Here is a 13,168-nt window from a genome sequence, read left to right on the forward strand (position 1 = left end):
AATACATTAATTCCATCCCAATAGCTCCAAAAGTCTTAACTCGTTTCAGGAGCAACATGAAAGTTTAAAGTTCAGAGTCTCATCTAAATTAGATATGGGTAAGACCCATGGCACAATTCATCCTGAGGCAAATTTTCTTCCAGCTGTCAGCCTGTGAAATAATAATAAAAATAAAATGATGTGCTTCCAAAATACAATGGTAAGACAGCTATAGGGTAGATGCTTCCTTCCTTTCTTTCTTTTTTTTTTTTTTTTGAAACAGTGTTTCACTCTTGTTGCCCAGGTTGGAGTGCAATGGCGCAATCTCAGTTCACTGCAACCTCTACCTCCTGGGTTCAAGCGATTCTCCTGCTTCAGGCTCCCAAGTAGTTGAGATTACAGGTGCCTGCTACTACACCCAGCTAATTTTTTATATTTTTAAAATATAGAGACGGGGTTTCACCATGTTGGCCAGACTGGTTTTGAACTCCTGACCTCAGGGGATCCACCCACCTCAGCCTCCCAAAGTGCTGGGGTTACAAGCACAAGCCACTGTTCCCGGCAGACATTTTCATTTTAAAAAGGAGAAATCGGCCAAAAGAAAGAAGTAACAGGTCCAAAGTAAGTCCAAAACCCAGCAAGGCAGACAAATTAAATCTTTTTTTTTTTTTTTGACGGAGTTTCGCTCTTGTTACCCAGGCTGGAGTGCAATGGCGCGATCTCTGCTCACCGCAACCTCCACCTCCTGGGTTCAGGCAATTCTCCTGCCTCAGCCTCCTGAGTAGCTGGGATTACAGGCACACACCACCATGCCCAGCTAATTTTTTGTATTTTTAGTAGAGACGGGGTTTCACCATGTTGACCAGGTTGGTCTCGATCTCTCGACCTCGTGATCCACCCGCCTCGGCCTCCCAAAGTGCTGGGATTACAGGCTTGAGCCACCGCGCCCGGCGACAAATGAAATCTTAACACTCCAGAATAATCTTTTATTTCCTGCCCTGCTACCTGGGCGCATAGGGACGGTTGAGTTTCCAAAGCCTAGGGCAGCCCTGCCCCTCTAGAACTAGCAGAATACGGTTACTATACTGCTGTGCCTGCTGGGCTCAGTTCACGCAGAAGCTCTCATGGGTTGAAGTGTTGTGCCTTCAGCTCTCCCAGGCTGGAGTTGCACAGTTCAGCCAGGCACAGTGTAATACCAGCACTTTGGGAGGCCAAGGCTGGTGAATCACCTGAGGTCAGGAGTTTGAGAACAGCCTGGCCAACATGGTGAAACCTCATCTCTACTAAAAATACAAAAATTAGCTGGGCCTGGTGGCACACGCCTGTAATCCCAGCTACTCGGGAGGCTGAAGCAGAAGAATTGCTTGAACCCGGGAAGCAGAGGTTGCATGCAGTGAGCAGAGATTGCGCCACTGCACTCCAGCCTGGGCGATGGAGTGAGACTCTATCTTGAAAAAAGTAAAATAAATAAATAAATAAAAGCTAGATTAGTGTTATACTTTTGGGGTTTTGAAATGCCATGTCAATAGTCTGGGAATCAATCCCCCATTTTATTACAAGTGATCATGACTTCTTTCAGAAGGGAAATGATACGATAAATCTGATGTTTAATTTATCAGATGCTAGTATGTGCAGCACCTAAAGAAATGAAAGAGCCGGGCGCGGTGGCTCAAGCCTGTAATCCCAGCACTTTGGGAGGCTGAGGCGGGTGGATCACGAGGTCGAGAGATCGAGACCATCCTGGTCAACATGGTGAAACCCCGTCTCTACTAAAAGTGCAAAAAATTAGCTGGGCATGGTGGCACGTGCCTGTAATCCCAGCTACTCAGGAGGCTGAGGCAGGAGAATTGCCTGAGCCCAGGAGGCGGAGGTTGCGGTGAGCCGAGATCGCGCCATTGCACTCCAGCCTGGGTAACAAGGGCGAAACTCCGTCTCAAAAAAAAAAAAAAAAAAAAAAAGAAATGAAAGAATAACGGAGATGCAAACTGTTGCATTAGCCATGGTATGAGATGTTAAGTACCCCAACTTTATTAAATCATACTTAATAAATTGCTTGAACCAGGAGGTGGAGATTGCAGTGAGCTGAGATTGTGCCACTGCACTCCAGCCGGGTGACAGAGCAAGACTCTGTCTCAAAAAAGAAACAAAGAAACAACTCTACAGTTGCTGAGTCTCAGAAGTGGCCCCACTCTTGCACTCCATTAGGACATTGCCCTGGTGGGGGTCTTTGTAGTAGCTCCACATCTGTGACAGACTTCTGCCTGGGGCTCCAGGCTGTTCAATACATGTTTTGAAATCTAGGTGGAGGCCACCTTGGCCCCACAGCTCATATACATATGCTGAGTTAACACTGTGTGGATGCTGCCATGGTTTAGAATCCTGTATCTTCTGGAGTGGTGACTGGACCCACTTAAGCTATTGAAGTTGGTAATAAAAACATACCTGAGACTGGGTACTCCTAAGTAGTACCATTGCACTCCAGCCTGTCAACAGAGCGAGAATCTGTCTCAAATAATAATAATAATAATAATAATAAAGTAGAAAAAATTCCAATACAGTTTTACAAAATCAGAGATCATTTGTTTTCATTGGGCATGAAAGGTATTTAATTATTATGCAAAGAGCTGGTGAATGTCTTCACAATTGCAGTATGATATAAACTAAGTAACAAGATAGTGCAAAAGCTTAAGAGGATTTTTAAGCCAATATTTTAAATAAATATTTAATTGTTCAGCATATTTTGGTCCATATTTACACAAACAAGATTCTTGAACTCATTTGTATGAAGGTCACACTAAAACGACATTTAGTTTTGCTTTCGAAATGGGGATCTCTCCTTCTTTAGGCAACATGTCTTCATTCCCAGCAACATTATTTTTTTCAAATCCATTCTCTTGGTTTAATTTTTTTAAGTGCCTTTTGCAACTAGCTTTCAAATAAATCATTTAGCCCTCTGAAACTGTTTTAAACATGAATCTAGCCAGAGCTGATGTAAGTGAACCCAGAGGAACTGACAACCCAAAATGAAAGGTTTGTTCTTAAATGGGGTTATAAAAAAATGAGAAAAATATTGATGGAAGAAGAACTTCAATTTTCAGCCGCCAAAGAGGAGAAATGAGTGCAAGACAAAGTGGGACAAGACTACACTTCCTAGACGTTTCCTTTTCTATCCAGAAGCAATAATTAGCACATTCAGTGCCCACTGTAAATGGACGTGTTGTTAGCTTGTAAAAGCTAATTGTTACATAGCAGAGTACAAGGGTACTTTGTCAAAAACAGAAATATTGCAACAGGCTACAGTAAATGTTTACCAGTACTTAGTTAACATATAAGATGTAATTAAAGAAACAAAAGTAGTTAACAGCAGGCATAAATTTTACAAGGAAGTTTCATTTTGTGGCAAATGGCCAAGGATAGAGAAAAATTAACTGCAATTTTTCTCAAGTTCACAAAGCAAAAATGACAATGTTTGTACTCTGGCTCTTACCCTAAATAAATGTAGAAATGGGAACAGCTTTTGGCCAAAATGGCCAAATTAAATACCATTCGTACCTAATCCGAGTGAGATCCCACCTGGGTTTACAAAAATGCTCCCAGAGGATAAACATGAAGTCTTCCAAGTCTGTCTTACCACAGCTGATGGAAAAACACAAGGAAGACAGCGGGAACACAACAGAGCAAGAAGAAACAGGGCAGAGCTGCTTCAAGGAAGCAGGTGTGGGCAAAGCAATCAGCTGAGGTCTGTTTCTGCAAGAATTGTTTATACCTAAATTAAATCGGAGACTCCAGCCAAGGAAATATCCCCAGGGACTATGAGCCAGGATTCTTGCTAATGCTTTAGCCTGTAATGAACTGTTAAAGGAATATAGTTGGGGCCGGCCGTGGTGGCTCACGCCTGTAATCCAAGCACTTTGGAGGCCAAGGCGGGCGGATAACCTGAGGTCGGGGAGTTCAAGACCAGCCTGACCAACATGGTGAAATCCCGTCTTTAAAAAAAAAAAAAAGAAAGAAAGAAAGTTGGTATAGGAAGAGAATCAGCCTCATTTTCCTACCTACAGACTCCAGATTCCTAGTCCCAGAGTGGGAAGGGACCTTAGCATTCACAATCTTACTATTCATTGAGAAAACTGAAATCCAGAAAGTTTTTTCTAAACTTCATCTCCTCTCAGTGCCTCAGTCTGGGTACCTCCCACGTGCCCTCTGCTCTCTACTGCTTCCCAACAAGCTACCTGCTCCCTTTTACACACACACACACACACATCATACACACATATATACACACACATCATACACACACACACACATACAAACACACACAGGACAAAATCAAGAACATATCTCTCACAGAAATAGAATGGCAAGCAGTTAGTACTCATGATACACTGACAGTGGGATGATGTGGAATTATTGTAAAAGGACAAGTTCAGTGATTGCTACTATCTAGAAATGTGAAAATGAAGTAAGACCGAGAAGAAATAGGCAGACAAAAAATTTATATGTATTCACAGTGAAGAAACCTTCAAACACGATCTCAGCCAGATGATCAAAAGCCACCGTCAACAGTGGTAACTCACGGTGGCACTGTGAATCCTTGGTATAATGTGATAAAAATGGCACTTTGCTCCATGATCTTCCTTTCAAAACACATAATCCCAGTCTTGTCATGAGAAAATGTTAGATAAATTCCAGTTGAGGAGTATTCTATAAATTACTTGACCAGAACTCCTCAAAGCTGCTGTCTCAACCAAGAGGAAGCTAGAGACTAACCAACTATCAGGTTAGCCCTCAGAGCAACAGGTTTTATCTTCTTATCTCTGATAGCGGCACTGAAGAGACAGAAAAAGGTCTGGAACTGACAGTGCTACCCCTCCCCACTCCACAGCAGCAGCATGGTGCAGAAAGCATTTCTTTGTGCAGGGAGAACAAGAATACAGTAAATCCGAGGCATTGAACAGGCATTGCCCTGTTATAGAAGAAGGGAAAAATGAACCAAACTCAGCTACCCACCCACAAAGGGAATATTTAAACAAGCCCTAACCAGGAGGGAATCGCTGATTCCAGCAGTTCGAACTTGATTCCCACAGATCTCACCACCAAGCACTAAAGTGGTCTGGTCACTAAAGTGGTCTGGTCTCTAAGTAAACTGAAAAGGCAGTCTTGGCCATGAAGACTGCGACTCTTGGCCGGGCGCGGTGGCTCAAGCCTGTAATCCCAGCACTTTGGGAGGCCGAGGCGGGTGGATCACGAGGTCGAGAGATCAAGACCATCCTGGTCAACATGGTGAAACCCCGTCTCTACTAAAAATACAAAAAATTAGCTGGGCATGGTGGCACGTGCCTGTAATCCCAGCTACTCAGGAGGCTGAGGCAGGAGAATTGCCTGAACCCAGGAGGCGGAGGTTGCGGTGAGCCGAGATCGCGCCATTGCACTCCAGCCTGGGTAACAAGAGCGAAACTCCGTCTCAAAAAAAAAAAAAAAAAAAAAAAAAAAGACTGCGACTCTTAGGCAAGTCCTACTAGTGCTGAACTGCGCCCGGAGACAGAGGACCTGGAGTGTGGGGGGCACATGACGTACTGAGACACCAGCTGCGGTGGCTAAGGGAGTGCTGGTATCACCCCCTCCCAGACCCCAGGCTGCACAGCTTGTGGTTCCAAAAGATTCTCCTTCCTTCTGCTCAAGAAGAGGAACAGGAGTGGGGAGGACATTGTCTTGCATCTTGGATTATCAGCTCAGCCACAGCAGGATAGGGAACCGGTCAGTGTTGTCAGGCCCTCGTTCCAGACCCTAGTTCTGGGATAACCTTTCTAGACACACCCTGGCCCAGAAGAGAACCTGCTGCCTTGATGCGAAGGACCCAGTCTTGGCAGCATTTGTCACCTGCTGACTGAAGAGCCCTTGGGCCCTGAATAACAAGCAGTGATACTCAAGTAAAGAGTGCCTTGAGTGAGCCTCTGAGACTTCTGGCTTCAGGTGGGACTCAGCACGTTATCAGCTTTGGTGGCTACAGGGTGAAACTCCTTCTGCCTGAGAAAAGCAGAGAGAAAAGTAAAGGGGACTTTATCTTGCAGCTTAGGCACCAGCACAGCCACAGTGGGGGAGAGCACCAAGGAGGCTCTTGGGGAACCGGGTTCCAGGACTTGACTTGGATGGCACCTCTGCACCTGCCTTGGGCCAGAGGGAAGCCCACTGCCCTGAAGGGTGAGTCCCAGGCCAGGCAGTATCACCACAAGCTAACATCAGAGCCCTTAGGCCTTAAGGGACTATCAGTGGTAGCCTGGCGGTACTACTCCTCATGGCCTGTGATAGTGTACTTGGGATGAAGCCCCTTTGCCTTTAAAAAGAAGAGGGAAGAGCAGGAAGGAACGTGTGTTGTAGTTTGAGTGCAGCTTAGCTGCAGTATGATAGAATACTAGCTAGACTCCTAAGGTTTTTGATTCCAGTCCCTGACTCCTCGTTGGTATCTCTGGACCCACCCAGGTTCTGGGGGAACCCAGTGCTCTGATGGGAAGGACATAGGCCTGGCCGGCTTTACCACTTGCTGATTTTAGAGCCACTGGACCTTGAGCAAACATAGGCAGCTGCTAGGGAGAGGTTACAGTAGGCTCTGGGCAAGACGCAGGGCTGTGCTGCGCTCGGTCTGACCACTTCAGGGTCAGGCCAGTGGTGGTGGCAACAAGAGTGCTTATGTAACTTTTCCCTAAGCTTTAGGTGACTCGGAACAGAAAGACTTCATTTCTTTCGGAGAAGTAAAGGAAGAGAAAAAGAAACTGAAGTGGGCCCAGAGACAGATTACCACCCTGGTAATCCAGAAAAGTCTCTTGGATCTTGTCCAAGACTGTCAAGGCAGCATTTCCCCAAGTCTTCAAGAACCACATTATTACTGGTCTTGGGGAGCCCTCTAAATTTAGCAGATACAGCTTAGATCGCAACACCCACATCCTTTCAAATATCTGGAAAGTCTTCCCAAGAAAAATGAGTACAAAGAAGCCCAGACAGTGCCAACTGCAATAAATACCTAATTCTTCATTGCCTAGACACCAAAGAACGATTAGCAGCAACAACATCCAGGAAAGCATGACCTCACCAAATTAACTAATCTACCATGGGGGTTGGGCACGGTGGCTCATGCCTGTAATCCTAGCACTTTGGGAGGCCAAGGCGGGTGGATCACGAGGTCAAGAGATCGAGACCATGCTGGTCAACATGGTGAAACCCCGTCTCTACTAAAAATACAAAAAATTAGCTGGGCATGGTGGCGCGTGCCTGTAATCCCAGCTACTCGGGAGGCTGAGGCAGGAGAATTGCCCGAACCCAGGAGGCGGAGGTTGCGGTGAGGCGAGATCGTGCCATTGCACTCCAGCCTGGGTATGAGAGCGAAACTCCATCTCAAAAAAACAAAACAAAAATCTATCATGGACCAATTCTGGAAAAACAGAGATATGTGACCTTTTGGACACAGAATTCAAAATCGCTGTGTTGAAGAACCTCAAAGAAATTCAAGATAACACAGAGCAGGAACTCAGAATTCTATCAGAAAAATGTAAGAAAGAGATTGAAATAAAAGGAATCAAGCAGAAATTCTGGAGCTGAAAAATGCAAATGGCATACTTACAAGTGCAAAAGAGGCTTTTTATAATAGAATTCATCAAGCAGAAGAAAGAATTAGTGAGCTTGATGATAGGCTATTTGAAAGTAGAGGAGACAAAAGAAAAAAGAATAAAAAACAATGAGGCATGCCTACAGGATATAGAAAATAGCCACAAAAGGGAAAATCTAAGACTTTTTTTTTTTGTTTTGAGTTGGAGTCTGGCTGTGTTACTCAGTCTGGAATGCAGTGGTGTGATCTCGGCTCACTGCAACCTCCACTTCCTGGGTTCAAGTTTCCTGCCTTAGCTTTCCAAGTAGCTGGGATTACAGGTGTGCACCACCATGCCCAGCTAATTTTTGTATTTTCAGTAGAGACGGTGTTTTACCATGCTGGCCAGGCTGGTCTCAAACTCCTGCCCTGAAGTGATCCACCCACAGAAAATCTGTTACTTACCAGCTTTATAGAGGAGGTAAGGAAAGAGATAGATAGGGTAGAAAGTTAATTCAAAAGAATAATAAGAGAGAACTTCTCAACCCTAACGAAAAATATCCACATCAAAGAAAAGGAAGGTTATAGAACACCAAGCAGATTTAACCCCCCCCCCCAAAAAAAAAACTACCTCAAGGCATTTAATAATCAAACTCCCGCCGGGCGCGGTGGCTCAAGCCTGTAATCCCAGCACTTTGGGAGGCCGAGGCGGGTGGATCACGAGGTCAAGAGATCGAGACCATCCTGGTCAACATGGTGAAACCCCGTCTCTACTAAAAATACTAAAAATTAGCTGGGCATGGTGGCGCGTGCCTGTAATCCCAGCTACTCAGGAGGCTGAGACAGGAGAATTGCCTGAACCCAGGAGGCAGAGGTTGCGGTGAGCCGAGATCGCGCCATTGCACTCCAGCCTGGGTAACAAGAGCAAAACTCCGTCTCAAAAAAAAAAAAAAAAAATAATCAAACTCCCAAAGATCAAGGATAAAAATAGACCCTAAAAGCAACAAGAGAAGATAAATTCATAACACACAATGGCGCTCCAATATGTCTGGCAGCAGACTTTTCAGTGGAAATTTTACAGGCCAGAAGAGAGTAACATGACATATTTAAAGTGCCGAAGGAGAAAAATGTTTCCCCTAGAGTAGTATATCTGGCAAAAATAACCTTCAAGCATGAAGACTTTCCTAGACAAGCAAAAGCTGAAGGATTTCATCAACACCAGACCTGTCAAACAATAACGCGTAAGTGGGGAGTCCGTCAATCAGAAAGAAAAGGATGTTAATCAGCAGTAAGTAATCACCTGAAGGTAAACAACTCACTGGAAATAGTAAGTACAAAGAAAAACACAGAATATTATAACCCTGTAACTGTAGTATGTAAACTACTTTAATCCTAAGTAGAAAGACTAAATGATGAACAATCTGAAAATAATAACTACAACAACTTTTCAAGATATACAAAGTACAATAAAATACAAATAGAAACTATAAAAAGTTAAAAAAGTAGAGAGACGAAGTTAAGGCATAGAGTTTTTATTTTCTTTTTGCTGGTTTGTTTGTTTATGCAAATAAGTTAGGTTGTTATCAGGTTAAAATACAGATTTATAAAGTAGTATTTGCCAGCCTCATTGTAACCACAAACCAGAAAACATACATTGGAGTCACACAAATAAAAAGCAAGAAACGAAATCGTATCACCAGAGAAAATCACCTTAACTAAAGACAGAAAGGAAAGAAAGAAGAGAAACACACACCACACACACACACCACACACACACACACACCACACACCACTCACACACACACACACACACACACCACACACACACACACCACACACACCACACACACACACCACACACACACACACCACACACCACACACAACCACACACCACACACACACCACACACACACACACCACACACACACACCACACACACACACCACACACACACACACCCCACACACACCACACCCCCCACACACACACCACACACACACACACACACACACACACCCCAAATCAAATTACAAAATGCAGAAGTCCTTATTTATCAATAGTAATGTTGAATGTAAATAGACTGAACTCTCCAATCGAAAAACAGAGTTGCTGAATGGGTGAAAAAACAAGACCTATACAAACACATTTCACCTGTAGAGACATAAACTGAAAATAGAGTGATGAAAAAAATACTTTATGCCAATGAAAACTAAATAGAGCAGGAGTCACTATACTTACATCAAACAAAACAGATTTCAAGACAAAAACTATAAGAAGAGACAAAGAAGGTCACTGTATAATAATAAAGGGGTCAATTCAGCAAGAGAATATAATGATTTTTAATATATTTGCACCTAACACTGGAACACCCAGATATACAAAGCAAATATTGTTAGAGCCAAAGAGACAGGTTCAGGTCCCAAAACAGTAATAGCTGGAGACTTCAACACCCCATTTTCAGCACTGGACATATCTTCCAGGCAGAAAATCATTAAGCTGCATTATAGACAAAATAGATCTAGTAGATATTCATGGAACATTTCATCCAACAGCTGCAGAATATACCTTCCTTTTGTTGGCATATGGATCATTCTCAAGGATAGACCATATCTTAGATCATAAAACAGGACTTAAAACATTCAAAAAAATAGGCCGGGCGTGGTGGCTCAAGCCTGTAATCCCAGCACTTTGGGAGGCCGAGGTGGGTGGATCACGAGGTCGAGAGATCGAGACCATCCTGGTCAACATGGTGAAACCCCGTCTCTACTAAAAATACAAAAAAAAACCTAGCTGGGCGTGGTGGCGCATGCCTGTAATCCCAGCTACTTAGGAGGCTGAGGCAGGAGAATTGCTTGAGCCCAGGAGGCGGAGGTTGTGGTGAGCCGAGAACGCGCCATTGCACTCCAGCATGGGTAACAAGAGCGAAACTCCGTCTCAAAAAAAAAAAAAAACAAAAAACATTCAAAAAAATTATATCAAGCATCTTCTCTGACTGCAATACAATAAGAATAGAAAATAATGACAAGAAGAATTTTGGAAACTCTACAAATACATGGAAATTAAACAGTATACTCCTGAATGGCTGGTGGGTTAATAGATTAAAAAGGAAATTTGAAAAATTATTGAAACAGGCCGGGCGCGGTGGCACAAGCCTGTAATCCCAGCACTTTGGGAGGCCGAGGCGGGTGGATCACGAGGTCGAGAGATCGAGACCATCCTGGTCAACATGGTGAAATCCCCTCTCTACTAAAAATACAAAAAGTTAGCTGGGCATGGTGGCGCGTGCCAGTAATCCGAGCTACTTAGGAGGCTGAGGCAGGAGAATTGCTTGAGCCCAGGAGGCGGAGGATGCGGTGAGCCGAGATCACGCCATTGCACTCCAGCCTGGGTAACAAGAGCGAAACTCCCGTCTCAAAAAAACAAAAAACAAGGCCGGGCACGGTGGCTCAAGCCTGTAATCCCAGCAGTTTGGGAGGCCGAGGCGGGTGGATCACAAGGTCGAGAGATCGAGACCATCCTGGTCAACATGGTGAAACCCCGTCTCTACTAAAGATACAAAAAAATTAGCTGGGCATGGTGGCACGTGCCTGTAATCCCAGCTACTCAAGAGGCTGAGACAGGAGAATTGCCTGAACCCAGGAGGCGGAGGTTGCGAGGAGGCGGAGGTTGCGGTGAGCCGAGATCGCGCCATTGCACTCCAGCCTGGGTAACGAGCGAAACTCCGTCTCAAAAAAAAAAAAAAAACAAAAAACATTCAAAAAAATAATATCAAGCATCTTCTCTTACTACAATACAATAAGAATAGAAAATAATGACAAGAAGAATTTTGGAAACTCTACAAATACGTGGAAATTAAACAGTACACTCCTGAATGGCTGGTGGGTTATTAGATTAAAAAGGAAATTTAAAAAATTATTGAAACAGGCCGGGGGCAGTGGCACAAGCCTGTAATCCCAGCACTTTGGGAGGCCGAGGCGGGTGTATCACGAGGTCAAGAGATCGAGACCATCCTGGTCCACATGGTGAAACCCCGTCTCTACTAAAAAATACAAAAAATTAGCTGGGCGTGGTGGTGCGTTTCTGTAATCCCAGCTACTCAGGAGGCTGAGGCAGGAGAATTGCCTGAACCCAGGAGGTGGAGGTTGCGGTGAGCCGAGATCGCGCCATTGCACTCCAGCCTGGGTAACAAGAGTGAAACTTCGTCTCAAAAAAAAAAAAAAAAAAAAAAAAATTGAAACAAATTAAAATGGAAATACAACATACCAAAACTTACGGAACCACAGCAAAAGCAGTACTAAGAGGGAAGTTTATAGTTATAAATGCCTACATCACAAAGAAGAAAAACTTTAAGCAATCTAATAATGCATCTTAAAAAACTAGAAAAGCAAGAGCAAACCAAACCCAAAATTAACAGAAGAAAAAATGATAAGGATCTGAGCAGAAATTGAAATGAAGAAAACAATACAAACGGTCAATGAAATAAAAAGTTGGTTTTTGAATAGTTATACAAAATCGACAATGGGGGGAGGGGGAGGAGGAGGAGTAGTAGGAGGAGGAGGGTGAAAAGAGAAGATCTAAATAAGTAAAATCAGAAATGATAAAGGACACACTACAAAAGATGCTACAGAAATTCAAAGATCATTAGTGGCTACTATGAGCTACTATATGTCAATTAATTGGAAAATAGAATAAATGGATATTCCTAGACATATATATCCTACCAAGATTGAACCAGGAAAAATAAAAAATCTGAACGGACCAATAGTAAGTAACTAGATGAAAGCCATAATAAAAATGCTCTCAGTAAAGAAAAACCCAGGACTCAATGGCTTCATGCTGAATTCTACCAAATATTTAGAGAAGAACTAATACCAATCCTACTCAAGCTGTTCCATAAAACAGAGGAGAGAATACTTCAAAACTCTTTTTATATGGCTAGTACTATCCTGATACCTAAATCAGATAAAGACACAGGAAAAAATAAAAACTACAGGCTAATATCTCTCATGAACATTGATGCAAAAACCTTCAACAAAATACTAACAAATCAAATTCAGCAATACATTAGAAAACTCATTCATCATGACCAACGGCATTTATCTCTGGGATGCAATGACGGTTCAACACATGCAAATCAATTAATGTGATACATCATATCAACGGAATGAAGGATAAAACCATATGATTATCTAAAGTGGTGCTGAAAAAGCAGGTGATAAAAATCAACATCCTTCATGACAAAAATCCTTAATAAACTGGATGTAGAAGAAACATACCTCAATGTAATAAAAGCCATCCATGACAGACCCACAGCTAGCATCTTACTGAATGTGGAAAAACTGAAAGTCTTTTTCTCTAATACCTGCAACACGACAAGGATGCTCACTTTTACCACTATTAATCAACAGAGTACTGGAAGTCCTAGCAAAAATAGACAAGAAAAAGCAGAAAAAGAAAGTAAAAAAAAAAAAAAACAGTAACCAAATTGTAATGAAAGAGGTCAAATCATCCTTGTTTGCAGATGATATGATCTTATATTTGGAAAAACCTAAAGACTCTGCAAAAAAAACTACTAGAACTGATAAATTCAGTAAACTTGCTGGATACAAAA

Source organism: Saimiri boliviensis, chromosome 15 (assembly GCF_048565385.1).
Source record: "Saimiri boliviensis isolate mSaiBol1 chromosome 15, mSaiBol1.pri, whole genome shotgun sequence".
Taxonomy (NCBI): Eukaryota; Metazoa; Chordata; class Mammalia; order Primates; family Cebidae; genus Saimiri; species Saimiri boliviensis.